The sequence below is a fragment of the Pan troglodytes genome, chromosome 3 (assembly GCF_028858775.2).
Source record: "Pan troglodytes isolate AG18354 chromosome 3, NHGRI_mPanTro3-v2.0_pri, whole genome shotgun sequence".
Lineage (NCBI taxonomy): Eukaryota > Metazoa > Chordata > Mammalia > Primates > Hominidae > Pan > Pan troglodytes.
Genome location: NC_072401.2, coordinates 2,988,653 through 3,016,475, shown reverse-complemented (window position 1 = coordinate 3,016,475; position 27,823 = coordinate 2,988,653). Strand labels below are relative to the sequence as shown.

The window sequence follows — 27,823 nt, the reverse complement described above, 5'->3', positions numbered from 1 at the left end:
AAAATTAATTTATATTAAATTTAAAAAGGAACAGTTTTACTCCCAGTGTCCTAATCAGCACACACAATGACCACCTCAGTGGGCACCTCTGGAAAGTGATATGCCCACGGTTGCCTGAGACAGCACATGGTAGAAACCTAGTGGCCTCTCTGAGCCTTGCATCAAGCAGCCGGGGCAGAGGCCTCTCCGTCCTGGGGAATCCCATAGCCTGCACTGCCTGCTCTGAGGAACAAGGAGGCTTAAGAAAGAGAACACTTGGCCGGGGGCAGTGGCTCACGCCTATAATCCCAGCACTTTGGGAGGCCGAGGCAGGCGGATCACCTGAGGTCAGGAGTTCAAGACCAGCCTGACCCACACGGTGAAATCCGTCTCTTCTAAATACACAAAAATTAGCCAGGCATGGTGGGGCACGCCTGTAATCTCAACTACTCGGGAGGCTGAGGTTGCAGTGAGCCGAGATCGCGCCACCGCACTCCAGCCTGAGAAACAGACCGAGACTTGGTCTCAAAAAAAAAAAAGAGAGAGAACACTGGGCAAAGACCTTCCTATGTCCCACGCCAAAAGGATTTCACCAACAACAACTGGAGAACACAACACAACCCTAGGTTCCTCCTCCCGCTCAGTTACCCTTCCATCGGCACCAAGGCTCCTTCTAGAAGAGGCCCTGAGAAGGACTCTGCTCCTTGGGAACAGGGGCTCAGGGCTCAGGTCTCAGAGCTGAGGGTGCCCACAGGGTGATGCAGGGTGCTAGAGAGCCTTCCCCAGGCTCATGACAGGGGCTGCCAGCTCCATAATCATTGCGTCCCCCTGACCCCCACAGCATAAGGAAAAGACATACAGTCACAAGAGAGACTTCCAGAAAGGAATTCACCTAAGTCCTGAGTATTGCACTATTCCCACTCTGGTCCCCACAAGGAAAAGTGTGCTCTCCTCACCAACCCCTCCCCCAGTCAAGCATGAAGCCACTGAGACAAGCCCCCAGAGAGACGGGTGGTGGCCTGTGGCAAGGAGCCTGGGGCTCACCCTGGGCTGGACTTGGCAAGGTCTGTTCAGATGCTTGCACCACCCCAGTCTGCTGCTGAGCCAAGCACAAGGAAACTCCCAAGGGCCTGTGGCAGGTGCTGTGGAGTTGGGGCACACAGACACTGGTGCAGGCCTTGCAGGTAAGACCCTGCAGCAGAAAAGCCTGAGCGTTGCTAAGTGGGCAGAGGATTAAGACAGCAGGGGACCGGCCGGGCGCAGTGGCTCACGCCTGTAATCCCAGCACTTTGGGAGGCCAAGGCGGGCAGATCACGAGGTCAAGAGATCGAGACCCTTCTGGCCAACATGGTGAAACCCTGTCTCTACTAAAAAAGCACAAAAATTAGCTGGGTGTGGTGGCGCTCGCCTGTAGTCCCAGCTACTCGGGAGGCTGAGGCAGGAGAACTGCTTGAACCCGGAAGGCAGAGCTTGCAGTGAGCCGAGATCGCGCCACTGCACTCCAGCCTGGTGACAAAGCAAGACTCCGTCTCAAAAAAAAAAGACAGCAGAGGACCCAGCTCAGCTGCCGCCAGCACACAGGAGGGTAAGAGCTTGTGTCATCCTGAAAGAATTCCACCCCAAAAAGGTCCTGCTGGGGAAGCAGACCCCAGAATTACACCATGAGGGAAGGTGGGCAGAGTGCGGGACGGCAGTGGTAGGGGGTTGGGGGCAGGCTGGTTGTGTCACACAGTTTCCACTAGACAGTCCAGCACGAAGTCCCTACCAAGGTCTCAGAAGTGCCCAAAGGTCTGAATGTTTTGCTCTGTTCTGAATGTTTGTGCCCCCGCCCGCCCCCGTTCATAAGTTGAAATTTTAACCCCTAAGGTAATGTATCAGGAAGTAGGGCCTTTAGGTGGTGATTAGGTCATGAGGACGGAGTCTTCGTGAATGGAATTAGTGTCCTTTTATAAAGAAGGCCCCAGAGAGCTGCCACGTCCTTCCACCGCACGAGGACAGCGAGAGGGCACCAGCTATGAACCAAAGCTCGGCCCTTCCCAGGCACCAATCTGCCAGCACCTTGATCTTAGACCTTCCAGCCCTCCAGACTATAAGATATAAATGTCCGCTGTTTACAAGCAGCCTAGCCCATGGTATTTTGTTGCAGCAGCCTGAGCATGCTAAAGCAGCACCCCCGCCACCAACAAGAAAGAGCCAGCAACCACTGGGCCACCCATTAGGACCACAGGCCTAGTGCTAGTGGGCCAAAAAGAACCTAGACAACCCAGCAGAGAACAAAGACCCCCAAGTCTCCGCTCCAGTGCCCCTTCTCCATCCTGGAGGAACAGGACAGGCATAAGGAAGCAGGACATACACCACCGCCCTCTGCCCTTGGGGACTCCTGCCATCACTTAACATGAGGGGAAGAGGCTTTGAATTAATTAGATGAGACATTTAGGTTTTTTTTTTTTTTGGAGACAGGGTCTCGCTCTATCACCCAGGCTGGAGTGCAGTGGTGCAATCTCAGCTCACTGCAACCTCCGCCTCCCAGGCTCAAGCAATCGTCTCACCTCAGCCTCCTGAGTAGCTGGGACCAAAGGCATGCACCACCACACCTGGCTAATTTTTCGTATTTTTGGTAGACACAGGGCTTCGCCATGTTGCTCAGGCTGGTCTCAAACTCCTGAGCTCAAGTGATCCGCCCACCTTCGTTTCCCAAAGTGCTGGGATTACAGGCGTGAGCCACCACACTAAGCCACATTTAGGTTTTTATGTAGACTGGACCTGAGTACCTGAAAATGTGGCTATTCCAATACCAAAAGTGGCTGGAAGGCCATGGAGTTCTGATTGAAGAGGCATGGTAGGGCAAGGAGAGGGCAGTGGTAGAAGAGGCTGTTCCCTAAGCGAGTCCGTTCCCTTCAACAAGCGAGGTTCACGCTCTCCTCCATCCCACGCCCATCTAACAGCAAAGTTGTCCACTCCACCTCAATCCTAAACACCTCCACAATCCACCCATTCTTCCTCCGCTGCTTCCAACCCAGTCTAAGCCATCATCACCTACCTCTTGCCTGCACAGCTGCACTGGCTCTCTCTAGTGGCACACCTATTTCCGTATGTACTAATCATCCATTCTCCAAGCAGCAGCAGAGTGAGATCACAGAGCTCCCTACATAAAACCTCTGTTCTCCTCCACTTCACTTAGGAGCAAACACCGTATTTCTTACCACAGCTTTCAAGGTTGCTCAGGTCAAAGTTCTGCTTTTAAGTCACTGCCCTTGCTCCCTTTGCCTCGTACCCTTAGCCAGTGAGCCTCTGATTGGCTTCTGGTAGACTGTAGAATACTGTCCCATCAGGCCTCAGCAAAAAGATCACCTACTCAGGGAGGCTGGTTGAGTCAATTAATTTTTTTGCCTCTCAACTCCAAATCCACCCTTCTTCGCCACACTTACAATGAAGGAGCTGCACCCTGTAAACATTTCTCCTCTGCCAGCAGGTAGGTACAATGTGTGGTCCTGTGGGTGGAGGGTACTACAGGGACGGTGAAGAAGAAGGGGTCTCCCTCCAGGTTCCTGTGCTTTTCTCATCTTGCTCTTACCCTGAGGCAGCTCCTCATCAGTGGTGTGTGGGGGACTGAGAGGCATGCACTCTCCAGCACTCAGTCCCAGCCTGCAGGACCTCAGGGAGCCTCTCTGCTACCCAGTGGGGCATAATGACACCCCCTCCATGTCAGGGCCTCTTCCAAGTTTGTTCCTTTCTTGAGTCCCCTCCCTAAGCTCCCGTTAGTGGCTGCTCCCTAAATCTGCCCCGGCCATATTCTTTAGCATTCACTTCACGGATCTGGGTGGCTGACCTGTCGCTACTTGTTAATTATTATTATTATTATTTTTTTTTGAGACGGAGTTGCAGTCTTCTTGCCCAGGCTGGAGTGCAATGCTGTGATATCGGCTCACTGAAAACTCCGCCTCCTGGGTTCAAACGATTCTCCTGAGTAGCTGGGATTACGGGAGCCCACCACCACTCCTGGCTAATTTTTGTATTTTTAGTAGAGACGGGGTTACACCACGTTGACAAGGCTGGTCTCCCAATTCCTGACCTCAGGCGATCCCGCCTGCCTCAGCCTCCCAGAGTGCTGGATTACAGGCATGAGCTACCACACCCTGCCACTTGCTAATTATTCTTTATGTTAAAAATGTGTTTGTTCTGATTATGAGCGCGGGGCCCATCTCCTGAGCTCTAGCTTACCCATCAACCCAAACACCCCAGTTAATCTCCTCTATTAAACTGCTATCTGAAATCCTGGTGTTCTACTGTGTTCTTGTTTTTTTATGTGTCTTCAACACTGGAATATCAGTTCCTGAGAGCCAGAACCTATCTACTTGCTCACTATGGTACATCAGTGCCTATCATCATGGCTGGAACGCAGTACACTCAGAAAAGCAATCAAGAACTTGGGAAAGCAACATTTCCTGGAGACAAGACATGAAGGAAGTCTTAAAATAGGGTACATGATGACTACATATTAAATCCTTAAATGTGTCCCATTATAGCACTCATCATATACAGATTTAACCTCAGTCATGTTTCACCCAAGTCTAACACAATTTAAAAGAAAAATAACAAAATCCAGCAATTAACAATGTAAAATTCACAATGTCCAGCATCCAGTAACGAAACCAAAAGCAGGACAATGACTCCTAAGAAGGAGGAAAAGCCAATCAATAGAAACAGATCCCCCAGGCCAGGTGCAGTGGCTCACGCTTGTAATCCCAGCACTTTCAGAGGATGAGGCGAGTGGATCACTTGAGGTCAGGTGTTCGAGACCAGCCTGACCAACATGGCAAAATCCCAACTCTACTAAAAATACAAAATGTAGCCAGGCATGGAGGCACAAGCCTGCAATCCCAGCCACTCCAGAGGTTGAGGCAGGAGAATTGTTTGAACCGAGGAAGGGGAGGGGAGGTTGCAGTGAGACTAGATCGTGCCACGGCACTCCAGCCTGGGTGACAGAGAGAGACATTGTCTCAAAAAAATAAAAGAAAGAAAGAAAGAAAGAAATTCCCCAGTCCAGGCATGGTGGCTCACGCCTATTATCCCAGCACTTTGGGAGGCAGAGGCGGGCGGACCACCTGAGGTCAGGAATTCAAGAGCAGCCTGGCCAACATGAGGAAACCCCATCTCTACTAAAAATACAAAAATTACCCCATCTCTACTAAAAATACAAAAATTAGTATTTTTAGCTCTACTAAAAATACAAAAATACAAAAATTAGCATGGTGGCACGTGCCTGTAATCCCAGCTACTCAGGAGGCTGAAGCAGGAGAATCGTTTGAACCCAGGAGGCGGAGGTTGCAGTGAGCCGAGATTACACCACTGCAGTCCAGCCTGGGTGACATGCTAAGGACTCCGTCTCAAAAAAATAAAAAAGAAAAAAAGAAACAGATCCCCCCAAAAATAGAGATGATACAACTAACAGTCAAGAATCTGAAATTGGCAATTATAAAGAAACTCCATATGTTCAAGAAACAGAGGAAAAATAAACACGATGGGAAGAGAAACTGAAGATGTCAATAAATAAATAAACCAAATGAAACTTCCAGAGCTGAGAAATAAGACATAAAAGAAAAAAATACACTAAACAGACTTGGCAGATTAAGCAGATCAGAATACCAATAAACCTGAACACAGGCAATAAAAATAATCCAGCCCAGACGCGGTGGCTCACGCCTATAATCCCAGCATTTTGGGAGGCCAAGGCAGGTGGATCACCTGAGGTCAGGAGTTCGAGACCAGTCTGACCAACATGGTGAAACCCCACCTCTACAAAAAAATACAAAAATTGGCCAGGCGCAGTGGCTCACACCTGTAATCGCAACACTTTGGGAGGCCGAGGGTGGGCGGATCACCTGAGGTCAGGAGCTCGAGACCAGCCTGACCAACATGGAGCAACCTTGTCCCTACTAAAAATACAAAATTAGCCAGGTGTGGTGGCACATGCCTGTAATCCCAGCTACTCAGGAGGCTGAGGCAGGAGAATCACTTGAACCCAGGAGGAGGAGGTTGCAGTGAGACGAGATCACACCATTGCACTTCAGCCTGGGCAACAAGAGCAAAACTTCGTCTCAAAAAAAAAAAAAAAAAAAAAAAAAAAAGCCGGGCATGGTGGCGGGCACCTGTAATCCCCGCTACTCAGGATGCTGAGGCAGGAGAATCACTTGAACCCAGGAGGCAGAGGTTGTAGTGAGCCGAGATCGCACCATTGCACTCCAGCCTGGGCGACAGGGCAAGACTGTCTCTAAATAAATAAATAAATAAATAAATAAATAAATAAATCCAAAATGAAGCACAGAGAAGACTGAAAAAATGGACAAAGCATTTGTAGGACAAACTCAAGATGTCTAACATCCCAGAAAAAAAGGGGACTATGTGAAGAAATACTTGAAATATTTCTAAATTTGATGAAACTATAAATTCACACTATGTAAGCCCACACTCACTGCAAGCTCAATTAACCCAAAGCACACTAAACACAAAGCAAAGCACACTGAGGCCCATCACAGTCAAACTGCTGAAAACCAGTGACAAAGTGCAAATCTCAGAAGCACAGAGAGGAAAACGAGTATGTTTCTCATCACAAACTGGAGAGGCCACGAAAGAAATGACCAACAACCTCAAATTCCAAACAGAAATATCTTTTTAAAACAAAGGCAAAATAAAAGCTTTCAAACAGAAGCTACCTTGGCCTACAGGAAATGTTAAAGGCAGTTCTTGAGACAGGGAAAATAATACCAAATGAAAATGTGGATCTACACAAAGGAATGGAGAGCACCACACATGATAAAGATGTGGGTCAAGAACTTATTTATAAGGTCTTTTAAAAAGATAATTCGCTATTTAAAGCAAGGAAAAAAATGACAATGTATGCTGAGGTGTATAATACATGTAAGAAAAACACACGACTACATTAGCACCAGAAATGGTGGCGCTCCAAGTATACTACTGTAAGGTACTTACACTACATGTGAAGTGGTATACTATTCTTTGAGAGCAGAGGCTGAAAAGTGGAAGCTATAGCTAAAAAATTATAAAACAAAGAAAAAGAAATATAGGTAGTAAGGTCAACAGGAGACAAAATGAAAGAGTTTAAAATATTCACAGGCCAGATGCGGTGGCTCACGCCTGTAATCCCAGCACTTTGGGAGGGCGAGGCAGGTGGATCACGAGGTCAGGAGATCGAGATCAGCCTGGCCAAGATGGTGAAACCCCGCCTCTACTAAAAATACAAAAATTAGCCAGGTGCGGTGGTGGGCGCCTGTAATCCCAGCTACTCGGGAGGCTGAGGCAGGAGAATTGCTTGAACTCGGGAGGCAGAGGTTGCAGTGAGCTGAGATGGCACCACTGCACTCCAGCCTGGGAGCAGAGTGAGACTCCATCTCAAAAAAAAAAAAAAAAAAAAAAAAAAAATATATATATATATATATATATATATATATATAAAATAAAATAAAATAAAATCAAAACATACTTCTGACCAATACATGGGTCAAAAAATATTTTTTTTTAATTTTTTTTTTTTTTGGAGATGGAGTCTCGCTCTGTCGCCCAGGCTCGAGTGCAGTGGCACGATCTCAGCTCACTGAAACCTCCGCCTCCTGAGTTCAAGCAATTCTCCAGCCTCAGCCTCCTGAGTAGCTGGGATTACAGGCATGTGCCACCACACCCGGCTAATGTTTGTATTTTAGCAGAGACGGGGTTTCTTCGTGTTGCTCAAGCTGGTCTCGAACTCCTGAGCTTGAGTAATCCGCCCGCCTCAGCCTCCCAAAGTGCTGGGGTTACAGGCGAGAGCCACCACGCCCAGCCACTTAAAATATTCAATTCACTGGGCAGGCGTGGTGGCTCACACCTGTAACCCCAGCACTTTGGGAGGCCAGGGCAGGCAGATCATGAGGTCAGGAGATCAAGACCATCCTGGCTAATAACATGGTGAAACCCTGTCTCTACTAAAAATACAAAAACAAAATTAGCTGGGTGTGGTGGCGGGTGCCTGTAGTCCCAGCTACTTGGGAGGCTGAGGTGGGAGAATGGCGTGAACCTGGAAGGTGGAGCTTGCAGTGAGCAGAGATCACTCGCCACTGCACTCCAGCCTGGGCAACAGAGTGAGACCCTGTTTCAAAAAAAAAAAAAAATTCAATTCATTTAAAAGAAGAGTAACAAATAACAGATGGGAAAAACAGGAGAAAAAATGCAAGATGGTATGTTTAAACCCAAACAGATCACTAATTACATTAAATGGAAAGAGTGTAAATACTACAATTATTAGCAGAGAAGGTCAGACTGGACTTTAAAAAGGCAAGAGCTCCTAAGCTACAAGAGATGATAAAGACAGGTTAAAAAGAAAGGTTGGGAAGCCATATTCCATGTACACACTAATGAAAAAAGGCTAGGTGGCTCTCAGTATAAGACAAAGTTTGCTTCACAACAAGGATTAGTAACAACAAAGAGGGAGATGCTGATGCTGATGATGATGGTGGTGGCATTAATTCAACAATTAGAAATAATAGTGCTAAATGGTAAATAACAACAGAGCTCAAAATACCTAAAGTAGAAATTGAAATAAATATACCAATCCATAGTTACATTTAGAAGTTTCGGCCGGGCGCGGTGGCTCAAGCCTTAACCCAAGCACTATGGGAGGCTGAGGCGGGCGGATTGCGCAAGCTCAGGAGTTCGAGACCAGCCTGGGCAACACTGTCTCTACTAAAATACAAACATTAGCCGGGCATGGTGGTGTGCACGTGTAATCCCAGCTACTCAGAAGGCTGAGGCAGGAGAATCGCTTGAACCAGAGCGGGCAGAGGTTGCAGTGAGCTGAGATTGCGCCACTACACTCCAGCCTGGGCGCAGACTGAGACTCTGCCTAAAAAAATAAAATAGGCCGGGCATGGTGGCTCTTGCCTGTAATCCCAGCACTTTCGGAGGCCGAGGCCGGCAGATCACGAGGTCAGGAGATCAAGACCATCCTGGCCGACATGGTGAAACCCTGTCTCTACAAAAAATACAAAAATTACCTGGGCGTGGTGGCGCACGCCTGTAGTCCCAGCTACTTGGGAGACTGAGGCAGGAGAATTGCTTGAACCCGGGAGGCAGAGGTTGCAGTGAGCCGAGATCGCACCACTGCACTCCAGCCTGGTGACAGAGTGAGGCTCCGTCTCAAAAAAAAAATAATAAATAATAAAATAAAAACATACTTCTGCACAAAACATGGGTCAATGAACAAATCATAATAAAGGCAATTATAAAATATTTTGAGTAGAATGAAAAACATACCAGAATTTGTGGGATGCAGCTAAAGGAATGCTTAGACAGAAATTTATAGATCCTGTGTGATTGGTGCGAATTTTAAAAGAAATGTATAGAATTAAACAAATTAGAAAAGAAGAAAGGTCTCAAATAAAATGATGTAAACTTCCACCTTAAGAAACCAAAACAAGCTGGTGCAAATGCAAGGCTGTTGATAACAAACAGGCTGGTACAAATGCAGTGCTGTTGATAACTAACCGTTCACAACCAGTACAGATTTCTTTGTTCCTTCTTGACTCCCACTGCTTTGTTTGACTGCTCTTAAAATAAATAAATAAAAAAAAAAATAAGTAGAGGAATGAAATTAATAAAGAGCAAAATTAACAAAAAAGAAAATGGAAAAGCAATTAAAACAAAATGTGGTTCTTTGAAAAGATCAATTAAATTATCTAGCCAGTCTTAGGGGAAAAAAAGACAAAACTCAAAAAACTGGTATCAGGAATAAAAAGAGGAGGGAAGCAATCACTACAGATCCTATGGAAATTAAAAAGGTAATAAATATTCTGAACAACTTTATGTCACAACATTTAATATAAAATGGGCAAATTTCCTTAAAGACAAAAACTAGCACAGTTCACTAACAAAGAAACAGATAACCTCCATCAAATGAATTGAACTTGTAGTTCAAAATCTTCCCAATAAGGCAACTTCAGACCAAGACAGCTTTACTGGTGAATTCTGCCAAACACTTAAGGTAGAAATAATGCCAATTTTACACAAACTTTTCCTTTCCGGAAAATCAAAGAGAAAATACATCCTAGCTCATTTTATACTGAAGTATTAGCCTAACATCAAAACCACACAAAGATGTGAGACAAGAAATTTATAGACTAATATCCTTCATGAACATAGACACAAAAATCCTTAACAAAACATTAGTAAATCCAATCCAGCAACCTAGCAAAAGGATAATACATCACAACCAAATGTGAGTTATCCCAGGAATGCAAGGTTTTCCAACATTTTGAAAATCACCAAAATTTATTTCACTAACTAAAAAAGGAAAACTCTGTTATCATCTTAACAGATGTAGAGAGTATGACAAAATTCAGTATCTATTCATAATGATAATTCTTAGCAAACTAAAAATATAAGTAAATTTCCTCAATCTGATCTATACTACATGAAAAAAGACCAAATGCTTTCCCCTAAGATCATGAGCAAGAGGATGCCTACTCACACCACTCCTATTCAATCTCACATTGGAAGAACTAGTCAGTGGAATTGGGCAAGAAAAAATGAAGATATACAGATTGCAAAGGAAGAAACACATTATTTGTAGACGACATGATCATCTACATAGAAAATTTTAAGGAAGGCTGGGTGCGGTGGCTCAGGCCTGTAATCCCAGCACTTTGGGAGGCCGACGCACATGGATCACGAGGCCAGGAGTTCAACACCAGCCTGGTCAACATGGTGAAACCCCGTCTCTACTAAAAATACAAAAATTAGCTGGGCATGGTGGTGCGCACCTGTAATCCCAGCTACTCGGGAAGCTGAGAGGCAAGAGAATTGCTTGAACCGGGACCCAGGAGACAGAGGTTGCAGTGAGCCAAGATTGTGCCACTACACTCCAGCCTGGGCTACAAAGCGAGACTCTGTCTCAAAAAAAAAAAAAAGAGAAAAAAAAAAAAAAAAAAAAGGCCAGGTACGGTGGCTCATGCCTGTAATCCCAGCACTTTGGGAGGCCAAGGCGTGCGGATCACCCAAGGTCGGGAGTTCGAGACCAGCCTGACCAACATGGAGAAACCCGTCTCTATACTAAAAATACAAAATTAGCCAGGCATGGGGGCACATGACTGTAATCCCAGCTACTCGGGAGGCTGAGGCAGGATAATTGCTTGAACCCAGGAGGCAGAGGTTGTGGTGAGCCGACATCGTGCCACTGCACTCCGGCCTGGGCAAAGAGCAAAACTCTGTCTCAAAAAAAAAAAAAAAAAGAAAGAAAGAAATCTACCAAAAGGCCCATAGAACTAATAAATGAGTTTTTACAGTACACATGGCCAATATCCAAAAAAAAAAAAAAAAAGCTGAATTTCTATGTACTAGCAATAAACAAATATTGAAACTTTTTAGAGTACATTTAAAATAGCAAGAAAATATAACATACTTTGGGAAAATGTATTTATTTTTTGTAAAACCAGGATCTCACTATGTTGCCCAAACTGGTCTTAAACTCCTGGCCTCAAGCAATCCACCTGCGTAGAACTCCCAAAGTGCTGGATTACAGGTATGAGCCACCGTGCCTGTCTGGAAAGTTTTTAATATACTGACTACTAAAGTTTTTAATATACTGACTACAAAACAATGCTGATAAACTTAAATGATCTAAATAAATGAAGAGTTATACCATGTTCATAGACTTGAAGACTCAATATTGTTAAGGTTTCAGTTCTCCCCCAAATTGATCTATAGAGTCAACACAATGCCAGTTAAAATCCCAACAGGCTTTTCTGTAGAAACTGACAAGTTGGCTCTAAAGTTTACATAGCAATGCAAAGGATCTAATACATCCAAACCACTTTTGAAAAAGAAGAAAGTTGGCAGACATCTATGTAATTTCATGACTTACTATAAATAGCTTCAAGAATCAGGATAGTATGGTACTGGCAAAGGAATAGGAATATATGTAAAGTGGGACACAGCATCCAATAATAGATCCATACATACAGAACCAACTGATTTTTGACAAAGGTCCCAAGGTAATTCAATGAGATAAAATTGTCTTTTCAATAAATAGTTCTGAACAACTGGATATCAATATGCAAAAAAAGATGACTCTTAACCCTTACAACAGATAAAAGCTTCATTCAAGGTGGCTCATAGACCTAAATGTATATGCTAAAACTATTAAGACAGAAAAAAACAAACAAGCAAAAAAAACTTTTTTGTTTGTTTGTTATTTTGAGATGGAGTCTCACTCTGTCACCCAGGCTGGAGTACAGTGGTGCAATCTCGGCTCACTGCAACCTCCACCTCCTGGGTTCAAGTGATTCTCCTGCCTCAGCCTCCCGAGTAGCTAGGATTACAGGTGCACGCCACCGTCTCGGCTAATTTTTGTATTTTTAGTAAAGACAGGGTTACTCCATGTTAGTCAGGCTGGTCTCAAAATCCTGACCTCGTGACCCACCCGCCTCAGCCTCCCAAAGTGCTAGGATTACAGGCGTGAGCCACGGCCCGGCCAGGGCAAAAAATCTTTATAACCTTGAGTAGCAAAGATTTCTTACATGGAACACAAAAGCACAAAATCATTTAGAAACACAAATTGGGGCCGGGCGCAGTGGCTCACGCCTGTAATCCCAGCACTTTGGGAGGCCGAGACAGACGGAACACGAGGTCAGGAGATCGAGACCATCCTGGCTAACACGGTGAAATCCTGTCTCTACTAAAAATACAAAAAATTAGCCGGGCATGGTGGTGGGCGCCTGTAGTCCCAGCTACTCGGGAGGCTGAGGCAGAAGAATGGTGTGAACCCGGGAGGCGGAGCTTGCAGTGAGCCGAGATTGCACCACTGCACTCCGGCCTGGACAAAAGAGCGAGACTCTGTCTCAAAAAAAAAAAAAAAAAAAAAAAAATGGATTTGATCAAAATATAAATCTTTTGCTCTTCAGAGGACAGTGCTGTATAATGAAAATGCCAGTCACATGCTGAGAGAAAATGTTTGTGAAGCCTAATAAAGGGCTTGTATTGAGATTATATAAAAATATCTCACAATTCATTAAGACAACTCAATAAAAATGAGCAGAAGATCTGAACAGCCACTTTACCAAAGAGATACAAATGGAAAATAGGTACATGAAAAGATGCTCAACAAGTCGTTAAGAAAATGCAGATTAAGCCGGGCGTGGTGGCTCATGCCTGTAATCCCAGCACTTTGGTAGGCTGAGGCGGGTGGATCACCTGAGGTCGGGAGTTCAAGACCAGACTGACTAACATGGTGAAACCCCGTTTCCACTAAAAATACAAAAAAAAATTAGCTATGCATGGTGGCTGGCGCCTGTAGTCCCAGCTACATGGGAGGCTGAGGCAAGAGAACTGCTTGAACCTGGGAGGTGGAGGCTGCAGTGAGCCGAGCTTGAGCCACTGCACTCCAGCCTGGGTGACACAGTGAGACTCTGTCTCAAATAAATAAATAAATAAATAAATAACTAGAAAATGCAGATTAAAACCATAATGAAGGATAACACTACAAACCACTAGAATGGCTGTAAGTAAAGACTGCCAATATCCAGCACTTGGCAAAGATAAAGATCAACTGGACCTCTCATACGTGGCTGTAGAACAGTATAAGCACTTACTCTTACCCAGTATAAGCACTTACACTTACCCAGGTGTTTATCAAAGAGAAGTAAATTGCATCCACTTAAAAGACTGATACTCGGCCGGGCACGGTGGCTCATGCCTGTAATCCCAGCACTTTGGGAGGCGGAGGCGAGTGGATCACCTGAGGTTGTAAGTTTGAGACCAGCCTGACCAACATGGAGAAACCCCGTCTCTACTAAAAATACACAACTAGCTGGGCGTGGTGGTGCATGCCTGTAATCTCAGCTACTTGGGAGAATGAGACAGGAGAATCGCTTGAACTTGGGAGGCGGAGGCTGCGGTGAGCCGAGATCGCGCCATTGCACTCCAGCCTGGGTGACAAGAGCGAAACTCCATCTCAAAAAAAAAAAGACTCATACTCAAATGTTCCTAGTAGCTCTACTCATAACAGCCCAAACTGGAAAATACAAACGTCTCTCTATTGATGAATGGATAAACAAATTGTGGTTTATCCATACAATGGATTATCACCCAGAAATAAAAGGAATTAACTATTGCTACATGCAACAACAGAGATGACTCTCAAAAGCATTATGCTAAAGGAAAAAAGCCAAAGATCACCACTCAGCTTATCTTTCTTTAAGGCTAACTCAAGTCAATCTGGCAATTTTGAGTAGTTCCGACAAATTACATTAGCAACTACTTTCATGAAGTTCACTGCAAAGAAATCTGTACGTTTCTAATATGACCTAAAACCCAACAGGGCAAGCATTCAAGGTAAGGACCAATACTAGCAAACTCTTAAATGGCTGGTTTAAGTTGGGACTATATGCCTTGATTGATCTATGGGCGTAGTAACCATTGGGTAACAATTCAAGATAATGACAAATACTAGCGAGTTTTTTTTGTTTTGTTTTGTTTTGTTTTGAGACAGTCTCGCTCTGTCGCCAGGCTGGAGTGCAGTGGCGTGATCTCGGATCACTGCAACCTCCGACTCTCTGGTTCAAGTGATTCTCCTGCCTCAGCCTCCTGAGTAGCTGGGATTACAGGCACCCGCAACCAAGCCCAACTAATTTTTGTATTTTTAGTAGAGATGGGGTTTTATCATGTTGGCCAGGCTGGTCTCAATCTCCTGACCTCAGGTGACCCACCTGCCTCGGCCTCCCAAAATGCTGGGATTACAGGAGTGAGCCACTGCGCCCAGCCAGCAAACTCTTTTTTTTTTTTTTTTTTTTTTTTGAGACGGAGTCTCGCTCTGTCGCTAGGCTGGAGTGCTGTAGCGCCATCTCAGCTCACTGAAACCTCAGCCTCCTGGGTTAGAGGGATTCTCCTGCCTCAGCCTCCTGAGTAGCTGGGACTACAGGTGCACACCACCACACCCAGCTAATTTTTTATATTTTTAGTAGAGACGGGGTTTCACCGTGTTAGCCAGGATGGTCTCGATCTCCTGACCTCATGATCCACCCGCCTCGGCCTCCCAAAGTGCCGGGATTACAGGCGTGATCGGCCTAGGCCGCCGTGCACGGTGGCCTAGGCCAGCAAACTCTTAGATGGCTTAAGTTGGGACTATATGCCTTGATTAATCTATGGGCATAATAACTATTGGAGAACCCGGTTCCTTCGTGTAAAATGCAACTTACATTTTAATAATATGATATATGAGAATAAAGACAACTGCTAATGCCCATAATCAAAATGGAGTCTAAAACAGCCTTGAAAACAGAAAAATAGATAGAAACTTAAGACTACTTGCCGAGTAGTCTTCTTTATGACAGGATGCTTGAGTTCAGGGCCCTTTAAAGAAAAAACAAATTACCCCAAAGTGCCATCCCCTCACCATATCTCCCACCAGACTAAAACTATTTTTGTTAAACATATGCAAATGTTAAAATGCAACATAATATGTCTTTTAGCCTTCATATAATGTAAAAACTCAAGGTGGTTTAAAGTGAAATATTTTTAAAATGGTGAAATTCAGCCAGGCACGGTGGCTCAGGTCTGTAATCCCAGCACTTTGGAAGGCTGAGGCGGGTGGATCACAAGGTCACGAGATTGGGACCATTCTGGCTAACACGATGAAACCCCACCTCTATGAAAAATACAAAAAAATTAGCCAGCCGTGGTGGTAGATGCCTGTAGTCCCAGCTACTCGGGAGGCTGAGGCAGGAGAATGGCGTGAACCCGGGAGGCAGAGCTTGCAGTGAGCCAAGATGGCACCACTGCACTCCAGCCTGGGCAACAGAGTGAGACTCTGTCTCAAAAAAAAGGTGAAATTCAAATTAACAACATTATTTTAAAGAGAGAGATTGATGATTAGCTGAAACCAAATTGCTAAGTTCAACACAGGCTTGGTCCTGACTATTAAGGAGCAAGATTTGTTTAGTCAGGCCTGTCCCCTTGCAGGTCTATGCAAAAATGTCTCAGCCATCCCACCTCTCTTGTCTGAATTTCTCCTTCAGTGGGCTACCTCTGGGACCGAGATAGAATGTTATTAAGACCAACCAACAGTCTCCTCAAAGCCTATGGCAAACAGTGTGCCGAGGCACACCAGGACATAGGACTCTGGTGGCAAAGCCCATGGGCATATTGCTGACCCGCCCATGATCTAAATATGCTTCCCACTACCCCTGGCTCATTATCATATTTGGCTGGGTGCAGTGGCTCACTCCTGTAATCCCAGCACTTTGGGAGGCCGTGGCAAGCAGATCATCTGAGGTCCAGCCAGGGCGACAGAGGGAGACTGATTGAGCCCAGGAGTTTGAGACCAGCCTGAGCAACATGGCAAAACCCCGTCTATATTAAAAATAAAAAAATTAGCCAGGCATGGTGGTGCGCACCTGTAGTCCCAGCTACTCAGGAGACTGAGGCAGAAGGGTTGCTTGAACACAGGAGGTGAAGGCTGCAGAGAATCAGGATTGCACCACTGCACTCCATACTGGGCGAGACCAACCGTCTCGAAAACAGAAAAGAAAAATGAAGTCCTCTTGATATTTAAAAAAAAAATTTTTTTATTTTTAGGTTAAGATCAATCTACAAGGAGACAAGGTAGATTGTAGAAATACTAATCTGGGAGTAAATCAAGCTGGCTACACGTTACATTCTGCAATTTACGCTGCATGCCCGGATGTGAAGTGCGTTGTGCACATTCAGACCCCAGCAGGGGCTGTGGTGAGTGGCTGCCCTGGTAGCATCTCAAGGTTAAAAAAAGAAAAGAATCTGTGTTCATAAAGCGACACCATCACATAGTGAAAAACAAACAAAAAAGAAACAGGCAATATCTGCAACACATACAACCAATAAAGAGCTGCTACTGAGTGTATATAAAGAAATCCCACAAGTCAATAAGAAAAAGACAACCCAACAGAGCTGTGGTTCTCAAAGTGTGGTCCGAGGACCCCATTCAGATGGTCCAGCATAGCCTAGAGCCGCAGCGAGGGTAAGGCCATGCTATAAGCCTAGATGCCAACCTGAACGTATCATTGATAATTAACTAAGTTCTCTGACAAATTTCAGTGTTAAAGCTGTAATGAAGAATTAGAAGGGAAAGCATTATTTTCCAAATACTAAAAACAAATCTGGTTGACACCTATGTTAAATATGTATCAGCAGACAGATATAAAAAAGTTGAGCAAGTTTCAAGAAATCTGTGGTTAACTACTAATGGCTAGCAAAATAGGATTTTCACCCTAACACCCTTCAGCAGGCCCACGAGTCAAAACTATTTTCAAATTTGTACCAAAATGTCCTCTGCCTTTTTCACTGTGCTGACATTCACACTGACAGGGAAAAAAACAATGGTGGGGAAAAGAGTGAAACACCAATGCAAGGACGAAGACAGCAGGAGCAAAGCATGCTAGTGGCTGCTGCATTCTTCACTGCCACACACTTCAGAGCTGTGAGGCGGGAAAAAAGCCAGTTCCACTTAAGAATGTCCTTGATGCAATAAAAATAATTATTTTGCATAAATCTCAACCCCTGAGCACAAGTCTTCTGAATATTCTGTGTGACGAAGTGGGAAGTACACACAGAGCATTTCTCCGGCACGCCCCAGGAAGAGTCCGCCTCGAGGAATCTCACTGTGCATTGTGAGATGAATGGCCCTTCACCTGTGAAATGTCAATTTTACTTCAAAAAGTGACTGATGGGCCAAACTATGGTTATTTGGACTTGGATATTTGTCAGATATTTTCCAAAATGAACAAAATGAGTCCGTCACTTCAAGGCAATTTGGCACTATTTGTGACCAATAATAAAATCTGAGCTTTTCTCATAATCATAATTTTTCTGAGCAAAAATTAGAACTCTGGAAAACTTTCACCTGCCACTGTGGGCTTGAAAACTCAACATTTAAAGAACTTTCTGATGAGATCAGTGGTGGTATTAACAAATATGATTTTTTTGTAACAAATATGATTTTTAAAAAATAATGATGAAAAGTATTAATATCAGGAAAATCTGTCTACCTTAGTAAACCAATACTTTACAAATAACCAACATGTGATGTTACAAGCCACGCATGGGCAAGATATCCATTCAGAGGACAAGACAGACCAATGGACTTTCACGTAACAGTGTAGGGAAAAGCCACTGATTGGTTTTAGCTTCTACACTACACCTAACCCTTGAGAAACTAACTTGTCATGGTTTGGTACAGCATCAAAGAAAAATATCCACAATTCTCTAAAAAAGCCAATAAAATATTTCTTCAAATACTTCAATCAGAACAACCTATCACAACAGGTTCCACACAGAGGCAGATATAAGAAACCAGCTTTGTTCTATCATTCAGATATTAAAGAGGTTTGTTAGGCCGGATGCGGTGGCTCACGCCTATAATCCCAACACTTTGGGAGACAGAGGTGGGTGGATCACGAGGTCAGTATTTCAAGACCGGCCTGACCAAGATGGTGAAACCCCCATCTCTACCAAAAATACAAAAATTAGCCGGGCGCAGTGGCAAACGCCTGTAATCCCAGCAACATGGGAGGCTGAGGCAGGAGAATCACTTGAACCCAGGCAGCAGAGGTTGCAGTGAGCTGAGATTATGCCACTGTACTCCAGCCTGGGTGACAGAGTGAGACACTGTCTCAAAAAAAAAAAAAAAAAAAAAAAAAGAGGTTTGCAAAATATACAAAACACGGCCACTCTACTTACTAAACCATTCTTTTTTTTTTTTTTTGAGACAGAGTCTCACTCTGTCGCCTAGGCTGGAGTGCAGTGGTGTGATCTCAGCTCACTGCAACCTCCACCTCCTGGGTTCAAGTGATTCTCCTGCCTCAGCCTCCCGAGTAGCTGGGATTACAGGCATGTGCCACCATGACGGGCTAATTTTGTATTTTCAGTAGAGACGAGGTTTCGCCATGTTGGCCAGGCTGGTCTCGAACTCCTGACCTCAGGTGATCCGCCCATCTCGGCCTCCCAAAGTGCTGGGATTACAGGCATGAGCCACCGTGTCCGGCCCTACTTACTAAACCATTCTTGTTTTTGGAAAATAGTTTTCATTTAAAAACATGCTACTGATCTTAACATGGAATCAGTCAAGTATATAAACCACCTATGGCTCAGCAATTCCTTCTATTTATAGACAACAGAATGTCATGTGTGCTCCACAATCAGCAAGATTTGGAAACAACTAAAATGCAACATGTTCACAAAGGAGGATGGCATCTAGCAATGAAAATAGAGAAACAAGATTTATGACTCTCAAACATAATGCTGAGCAAAATAAGTAAGACATAAAATAACACATACAGTATGGTTACATTTCTGTAAAATTCAAAACACCAGGAAAACTGTACTACAGTATTTGTGGGTAGATGCTTAGGTGATATAACTAACAAAGAAAAGTAAGAGTGAGGACTAGGAGCAGCCGGCAAGTGTGAACTTGCTGCAAGAGGGATCTGGGTTAACAGCAACGCTTGATTTTTGACCTGCATGGTAGCAAAAATTACCCCACATATATTAACCATTACAGTAAGTGATGAGGATTGATTTCACCATTAAGATGCAGACTCTCGCCTGGGCATGGTGGCTCACACCTGTAATGCCAGCACTTGGAGAGGCCAAGGTGGTAGGATTGCTTGGGTGCCAGAGTTCAAGATCAGCCTGGGCAACACAGTAGGGACCCATCCCTACAAAAAATTAAAAAAAAAAATCAGCCAGGACTGTTGGCGTGCAGCTGTAATCCCAGCTACTCAGGAGGCTAAGCTGGGAGAATCACTTGAGCCCAGGAGGTCGAGGCTGCAGTGAGCTGTTTTCGCACCACTGCACTCCAGCCTGAGTGACAGAGAGAGACCTTGCCACCAAAAAAAAAGAAAACAAAAGAAAAAGAAAAAAGAAAAAAAGCAGACTCTCAATTAAAACCACGTAAAGTCTACCTCTATATATACTGCATAAGAACACCTAAACAGACGAACACAAAGAAATCAAAATTAAAAGGATGTGCAGATGTGCGAAAAAAAGAATGGGAGGGAGCTCCCATACCTAAACAAACAGAAAACAACGCCCTTCAGGAGAAAGACACGACCACAGATGGGGTCCGTGCAGTAACAGGAATGATACACCAAGACTTAATAATAATTTCAACCTGTATTCTACCCAGCAGTCTTGAAATATGTAAAGCAAAACAAATTTTTTAAGGAAGAAAGGAAAAAGACACATTCATAGTAGGACATTTTAAATAACACTCAGAAATTGACAGATTAAGCACCAAAAAAGCAATAAAACCACGGAAACACAGAAGGATTTAAGAACACAATTAATGAGGTCCTGAGCCTTCCACCTAAACCCAGAGAAAACATTATTTTCCAGCACAAACAGAATAATTTAAAAAAGTAACTATGTATTAGAACTAGCAAATACAGCTGATTAATAAGGAATCACTATTATACAGACCATGATTTTCAACTATAACAGCATTAAATTAAAAGTCAACATGATTAAAAGTAATTCAAGTGGCTGGGCGTGGTGGCTCACCCCTGTAATTTCAGCAAGTTGGGAGGGTGAGGCGGGCGGATCACCTGAGGGCAGGAGTTTGAGACTAGCCTGGCCAACATGGTAAAACCCCGTCTCTACTAAAAATACAAAAATTAGCTGGGCATGGTGACACACGCCTGTAATCCCAGCTGCTCAGAAGGCTGAGGCATGAGAATCACTTGAACCCAGAAGGCAGAGGTTGCAGTGAGCCAAGATCGTGCCACTACACTCCAGCCTGGGTGACAGAGTGAAATTCCATCTCAAAATAATAATAATAATAATTCAAGAGATACGTGTTTGGATACTTACACATACTTCTAAATAATTCACGGGTGAAAACAGAAATAATAAAAACTAGAAAATAATGAAAATTGGCCGGGTGCAGTGACTCACACCTGTAATCCCAGCACTTTGGGAGGCCAAGGTGGGCAGATCACGAGGTCAGGAGATCGAGACCATCCTGGCTAACATGGTGAAACCTCGTCTCTACTAAAAATACAAAAAAAATTAGTCAGGCGTGGTGGCATGCACCCGTAGTCCCAGCTACTTGGGAGGCTGAGGCAGGAGAATGGTGTGAACCCAGGAGGCGAAGCTTGCAGTGAGCCGAGATCGCACCACTGCACTCCAGCCTGGGTGACTGAGCAAGACTCCGTCTCAAAAAAAAAAAAAAAAAAAAAAAATTAGCTGGGCATGGTAGCGCATACCTGTAATTCCAGCTACTAGGGCGGCTGAGGAAGGAGAATGGCTTGAACCCAAGAGGCGGAGGTTGCAGTGAGCCGAAATCACGCCATTGAACTCCAGCCTGGGCAACAAGAGTGAAACTCCATCTCAAAAAAAAAAAAAAAAAAAAGCCAGGCGCGGTGGCTCACGCCTATAATCCCAGCAATCAGGAGGCCGAGGTGGGCAGGTCACGAGACTGAGACCATCCTTGCTAACACGGTAAAACCCCGTCTCTACTAAAAATAGATATATATACATATATATATACACAAAAAATTAGCCAGGCATGGTGGTGGGCGCCTGTAATCCCAGCTACTTAGGAGGCTGAGGCAGGAGAATGGCGTGAACCCAGAAGGCGGAGCCTGCAGTGAGCTGAGATGGCGCCACTGCACTCCAGCCTGGGCAATAGAGCGAGACTTCGTCTCAAAAAAAAAAAAAAAAAAAAAAAAAAGGCTGGGTGCAGTGGCTCACGCCTGTAATCCTAGCACTTTGGGAGGATGAGGCGGGCGGATCACGAGGTCAGGAGATCCAGACAATCCTGGGTAACATGGTGAAACCCAATCTCTACTAAAAATACAAAAAATTAGCCGGGCGTGGTGGTGGGCGCCTGTAGTCCCAGCTACTTGGGAGGCTGAGGCAGGAGAATGGTGTGAACCCGGGAGGCCGAGCTTGCAGTGAGCCGAGATTGCGCCACTGCACTCCAGCCTGGGCAACAGAGCGAGATTCCGTCACAAAACAAAAACAAAAACATCAAAACAAAAAACATGGCCAGCCTCATGCCTCTAATCCTAGCACTTTGGGAGGACAAGGTGGGTGGATCACCTGAGGTCAGGAGTTCAAGAACAGCCTGGCCAACATGGTGAAACCCCATCTGTACTAAAAATGCAAAAATTAGCTGGGTTGATGGCACGTGCCTATAATCCCAGCTACTCAGAGGCTAAGGCAGGATTATCGTTTGAACCTATGAGGTGGAGGTTTCAGTGAGCCGAGATCACACAACTGCACTCCAGCCTGGGAGACAACAGCGAAACTCTGTCTCAAAAAAAAAAAAAAAAAAAAAAAAAAAGAACAGAACATCTCTAGAGGAAGATTCAAGCATCTGCCAATAGTGGAGGCCTCTGGGAAGGCAAAGAGGATAAAGAGAGAGAGTCAGAGGAAACTAACTTTGCACTGTTCTCTTTCGGGCCTCTAAATTTTTTTTTTTTTTTAAATCACATTCACCACAGCATCAACCAATCAAATATTAATATATAGCACATGTATGTATATAAAATAGCAATAATTGCCTGGGTGCAGTGGCTCACGCCTGTCAACCCAGTACTTTGGGAGGCCGCAGCGGGAGGATCACTTGAGGTCAGGAGTTCGAAACCAGCCTGGGCAACACGGCAAAACTCTGTCTCTACTAAAAATACAAAAATTAGCTGAGCACGGTGGTACATGCCTGTAGTCCCAGCTCCTCAGGAGACTGAGGCAGGAGAATCCCTTGAACCTGGGAGGTGGAGGTTACAGTGAGCCAAGATCACGCCACTGCATTCCGGCCTGGGCAACAGAGCGAGAATCTATCTTAAAAATAATAATAATAAAAAGCAACAATTAATTAAACAGACAAAGTACAAGTATTTTAAAAGTTAAAAGCTGCTTCTTTGAAAAGACAAAACTGACAGACTTTTTTTTGGTTTATAATTTTTTTTTTTTTTATAGAGACAGAGTCTTTCTATGTTAGCCAGGTTGGTCTTGAACTCCTGGCCTCAAGCAATCCTCCTGCTTCTGCCTCCCAAAGACTACGGTTACAGGTGTGATCCACTGTGCTGGGCCAAAACTGACAGACTTCTAACAAAACTAGTTTAAAAGAAAAAAAAAGAAAGCACAAATATGAGAAATAAAAAAGTAGCCGGGTACGGTGGCTCAGGCTTGTAATCCCAGCACTTTGGGAGACCGAGGTGGGCGGATCACCTGAGGTCAGGAGTTAGAGAACAGCCTGGCCAACATGGTGAAACCCCGTCTCTACTAAAAATACAAAAAAATTAGCTGGGTGTGGTGGTACGCGCCTATAGTCCCAGCTACTCGGGAGGCTGAGTCACCAGAATCGCTTGAACCCGGGAGGCGGAGGTTGCAGTAAGCTGAGATCGCACCACTGCACTCCAGCCTGGGCGACAGAGAGAGACTCCATCTCAGGAAAAAAAAAAAAAAAAAAGAAGAAGAAGAAATAAAAAGTCAAATCTACAAATCAGGTAAGAAGTGAAAAGAGACCATTACACAAAACTTTATACCAGTAACTCTGCCAATTTTTCTTTTTTTCTTGTTTTAAAAGAGACGGGGTCTCACTGTGCTGCCCAGACTGCAGTACGGTGGCACTATCATACCGCACAACAGCCCAGAACTCCTGGGCTCAAGCGACCCTCCTGCCTCAGCCTCCTGTGTAGCCGGAACTACAGGCATGTGCCATGTTGGCGGGCAACTTTGACAATTTCTAAGAATATAACTTACCAAAACTAACCTGACAAGATTTTAACCATTAAAGAAATTGAACCACAACTTTAAAATCTACCTAGAGACATACATGGCTGTGAAGGGGAGGTGAGGCCAAAGGCGGGTCATTCATGAATGGGTAGCCCCAGAGTATTTGCATTCCATGGGTCATGGGCCAAGGCAGAAGAAAACAATAATCAAAGCGACAAAGTCTTGAAGAAGATGAAAACAGATGGGCACCTGAAAGCCCCGTGGGGGTGGGCCTTGGAGAGGAAAAAGAGGAGAAAATGCCCTCAGCTATGGGGGTTTGGGGGTGATACAGGGGAGGTGTTAAGTTTGATTTTCTCCCTGAAGCACGAAGGTCAATAGCTGAGCTGAGCAAGGGGTGGGTAAAGAGGGTACACGTAGTCTAAGAAGCAAGGAAAAGGAAGGGTTCCTGCCAAGGAGTTTGGGGAGGTACTTAAGCCAGAAAAACGCACTAGATGCCCATGCATGGTTTGCAGTCATGAAGTTATGAAGAGGAAGCAGTAAACTGAGGCCAGCAATTTTCTCCATGAATATTCTGCCACATGGAGGGAAGAGATAGGGCTGGACCAGCATAACCAAAAAAAGTTCAGGGCCTTTGCCTGAGAGCCACGGAAAAGCCACAGTGCCAAGTCCGGGAACTCAGGCTCCTAGGAGTGAGGTCAGGGAGACGTGATAAACGTAACAGGAATGGAATCCATGGACTGATAGAGATGGATGAGGTCAAAGAACTATGGCAGGTCAGGCACAGTGGCTCACGCCTGTAATCCCAGCACTTTGGGAGGCCAAGGTAGGTAGATCATTTGAGGCCAGGAGTTTGAGACCAGCTTGGCCATCATCACGAAACCCTGTCTCTACTAAATACAAAGATCAGCCAGGTGTGGTGTTGCACGCCTATAGTCCCCGGTACTCGGGAGGCTGAGGCATGAGAATCACCTGAACCCAGGAGGCAGAGGTTGCAGTGAGCCAACATCGCACCACTGCATTCCAGCCTGGGTGACACAGCGAGACTGTGTCTCTAAAAAAAAAAAAAAAATTAGCCAGGTGTGATGGCGCATGCCTATACTCCCAGCTACTCGGGAGGCTGAGGCACGATAGTCTCTTGAACCCAGGAAGTGAGGTTGTAGTGAGCTGAGATTGCACCACTGCACTCCAGCCTGGGCAACAGAGCAAGACTCTGTCTCAAAAAAAAAAAAAAAAAAAAAAAAAACTATGGCAAGAGAAGACAAGCAAGTGAGCTACAAAGACAGACAATGATCAAGATGAAAGTTTGAAATGGAGATTTCTTAGGTTTCCAGGCATGACTATGTCTAGGACGTGATGCTAGGATGGGTCAATCTTGGAAGAAGAGGTCTCCAGAGAAATCTGCAACGTGCAACTGTCAGGCAAGATGTTAAGATAAATTCCCACCAATATTCTCCTACAACTGCTGATAACAGAATGCTTATCTAGAAGACAGCAATTCAGCCCCACTTCCCCTCTGGATGCAGAAAGCTGCAGGAGAGCCGTGCACTCTGAGCCCTGACCAGAGCCCTGACCAGAGACAGAACAGGACAATTGATAAAATCCTATCTCTGGGCCATCAGAGAGCCGAAGTGACCAGGCTGCCGGAGGGAACTACACAACAAAGTGCAGCAGCCCCTCCAGGGAGAAGGGGACACACTTACTGTTTCACCTTTGACAGAGGAAGGAAAGTGGAAGGAGGCCATAAAAGTGGTTAGAAAAAAAAAAAACAGTTTAACTTTAAACAAATTCTGAAAGGTTGAGAGTGTCAAGTGTGGGAGTCTAACCCCTGGAAAGCCCCAAAAGGAATGTTCCCACTCATTCCCAGGAGACCTGCACCCAAGTCTCCAGCTAATCCACTAGCAGAGAGGAAGGAAACATGCCTTTCTCCTTGTCCTGGAGAAAGGCGTGTGCCACACACAGGCCAGGACCAGCACAAGACACGGGGCCGGTCAGACCCCTGCAGATACAAGGCAGAGTCTGACTGCCACCGGGCAGAGGTGGGCTCGCTGGGAAAGCTGCCCCCAAGGCCTTGAGCACAGAGCTGCCCAAGAGTCAGGCTAGAGGGGGGAACTGAGAAGATGCCACCATCGGAGACCTTGCCAAGGAGGAAGTAGAAAGAGACTCCCCTCTACAGGCCCACACGAGCACGCACAGTGCTAGAGACAGCCCAGCTGAGGCCAACTGGACTGACCTGGCCTCCCAGGTGCACAACAGGACACAGGAAACAACCTCAGCCTGATGCTCTCTGCACACTGTCTGGCATTTGACCAAACAGAACAAGAGAAACAGCAAGAACCAATAACGTTTAAGGAAGAGATGATAATACCAATTCTAACACAGTCTTCCAGAAAGGAGAAGAAAAAGGAACACATTCTAACTCATTTTATGAGACCCCGAAGGCCACTGTAAGACAAGAGGCCTACAGACAGCCTTCATGAGCACAGATGCAAAAATCATTAACATAACTTTAGCAAATCAATCCAGCAACACATAAAAAGGATGTCCACAGAAGAAAAATAATGTTCATAGCAGCTTTTTTCAAAATAGCCCAAACGTGGGAACAACACAAACATCCATCAATTAATTGGTGAATGCATAAATTGGTTTATCTGTAAAATTACTCAATAAAAAAGAGAAACTACGGATGCATGCAACATTTTGGGTGACTCTCAAAAGCATTATGCAAGTTATAGAAGTATATGTGACACTCTGGAAAAAGCAAAACTGTAGGAACAAAAATCAGGTCAGGCCAGGCGCGGTGGCTCATGCCTATAATCCCAGCGCTATGGAAGGCAGAGGCGGGCGGATCACGATCGAGACCATAATGGCCAACATGGTGAAACCCCATCTCTACCAAAAATACAAAAATTAGCTGGGCATGGTGGCGCGTGCCTGTAGTCCCAGCTACTGGGGAGGCTGAGGCAGAAGAATTGCTTGAACCCGGGAGGCGGAGGTTGCAGTGAGCCAAGATTGTGCCACTGCACTCCAGCCTGGGTGACAGAGCGAGACTCTGTCTCAAAAAAAAAAAATTCAGGTCAGTGGTTACCAGAGGCTAGGACAGGGGAAGGGAAGTGACTACCAAGGGGAACAAGGGAATTTTATGGGGTGATGCAAATGTTCTGTAGCTTAACTGTGGTAGTGAACATTTTTTAAGTAAAGAAAGAGTGAATCTTAATGGAAGGTAAATCATGTTATTTTTTTAAAGGCCAGCTCCAACAAAGAGGCTGACCTACAAAGCAACAGCTGGTCCGAATCCACAAACACAGGCCAACACTACACCTCTGCTGTTCCCAAGGTCACTGTTTCTGGTGAGGAGAGAATGGCTCATTTGACAAACTATCCATTACCAAGACAAGCCGGGGGCTGGGAAATGAGATCCTCCTCCAACCCAGGCAAGACGCACTGCAGGGAACCATAGGCACTTCCCCTGGCCTCTGGACCAGGGCAAACAGCAGAAGCCTGTTCCCAAGGGCAGAGGCAGGCTAAAATACAAGAGCAGGGCTGGAGTTGGAAGAAGAGCTGATAAAGTTTAATGAGAAAACAAACCACCACAAAAAGCAAAGAAAATGGTATTGGTAAAACAAACAAACAAACAAAAAAACCACACAAAGAAAACCATAAAAATAGCTGTCTTTGTAGAGTTTATATTCTAATGAAGAAGAAAGCAAACCAAATAAGTAAAATACATAGTATGTTAGAAATAAGTGCTAGGAAGAGAATTACAGCAGGAAAGGGGGACATGCGGGAGGGGCCGAGTGAGAAAGTAATTCTGACAATGAGACCCCAAGGATAGAAACTGGCCCTGGAGATGGGGCTTGCCTCCAAGGCCAGTAAAGATGGAAACCCACACCAGGCAGTGGGGACGCGCTCTTCAGATTGTCACCAGGACTCCCCCAAGGCAGTTCTGCAGGAGAAAACAGAGGAGCAGGGAATGCACACGCTTCCTGGCTGCACATAGCAAGGTATCAGAAGGAAGAGAAGAGCTCAGAAAATAATAAGCCGCTTTCAAGCAGAAATCAAAGGGCACAGGAGAGGCCTAGAATGTGGGGCC

At 45.1% G+C, this 27,823-nt stretch overlaps 1 protein-coding gene across 8 annotated transcripts in view; it reads right to left on the bottom strand.

Annotated features, from left to right (window-relative positions):
* The window catches only part of FAM193A (family with sequence similarity 193 member A), a 196,792-nt gene that overhangs the window by 107,882 nt on the left and 61,087 nt on the right, over window positions 1-27,823 (bottom strand). The window lies entirely within an intron of this gene.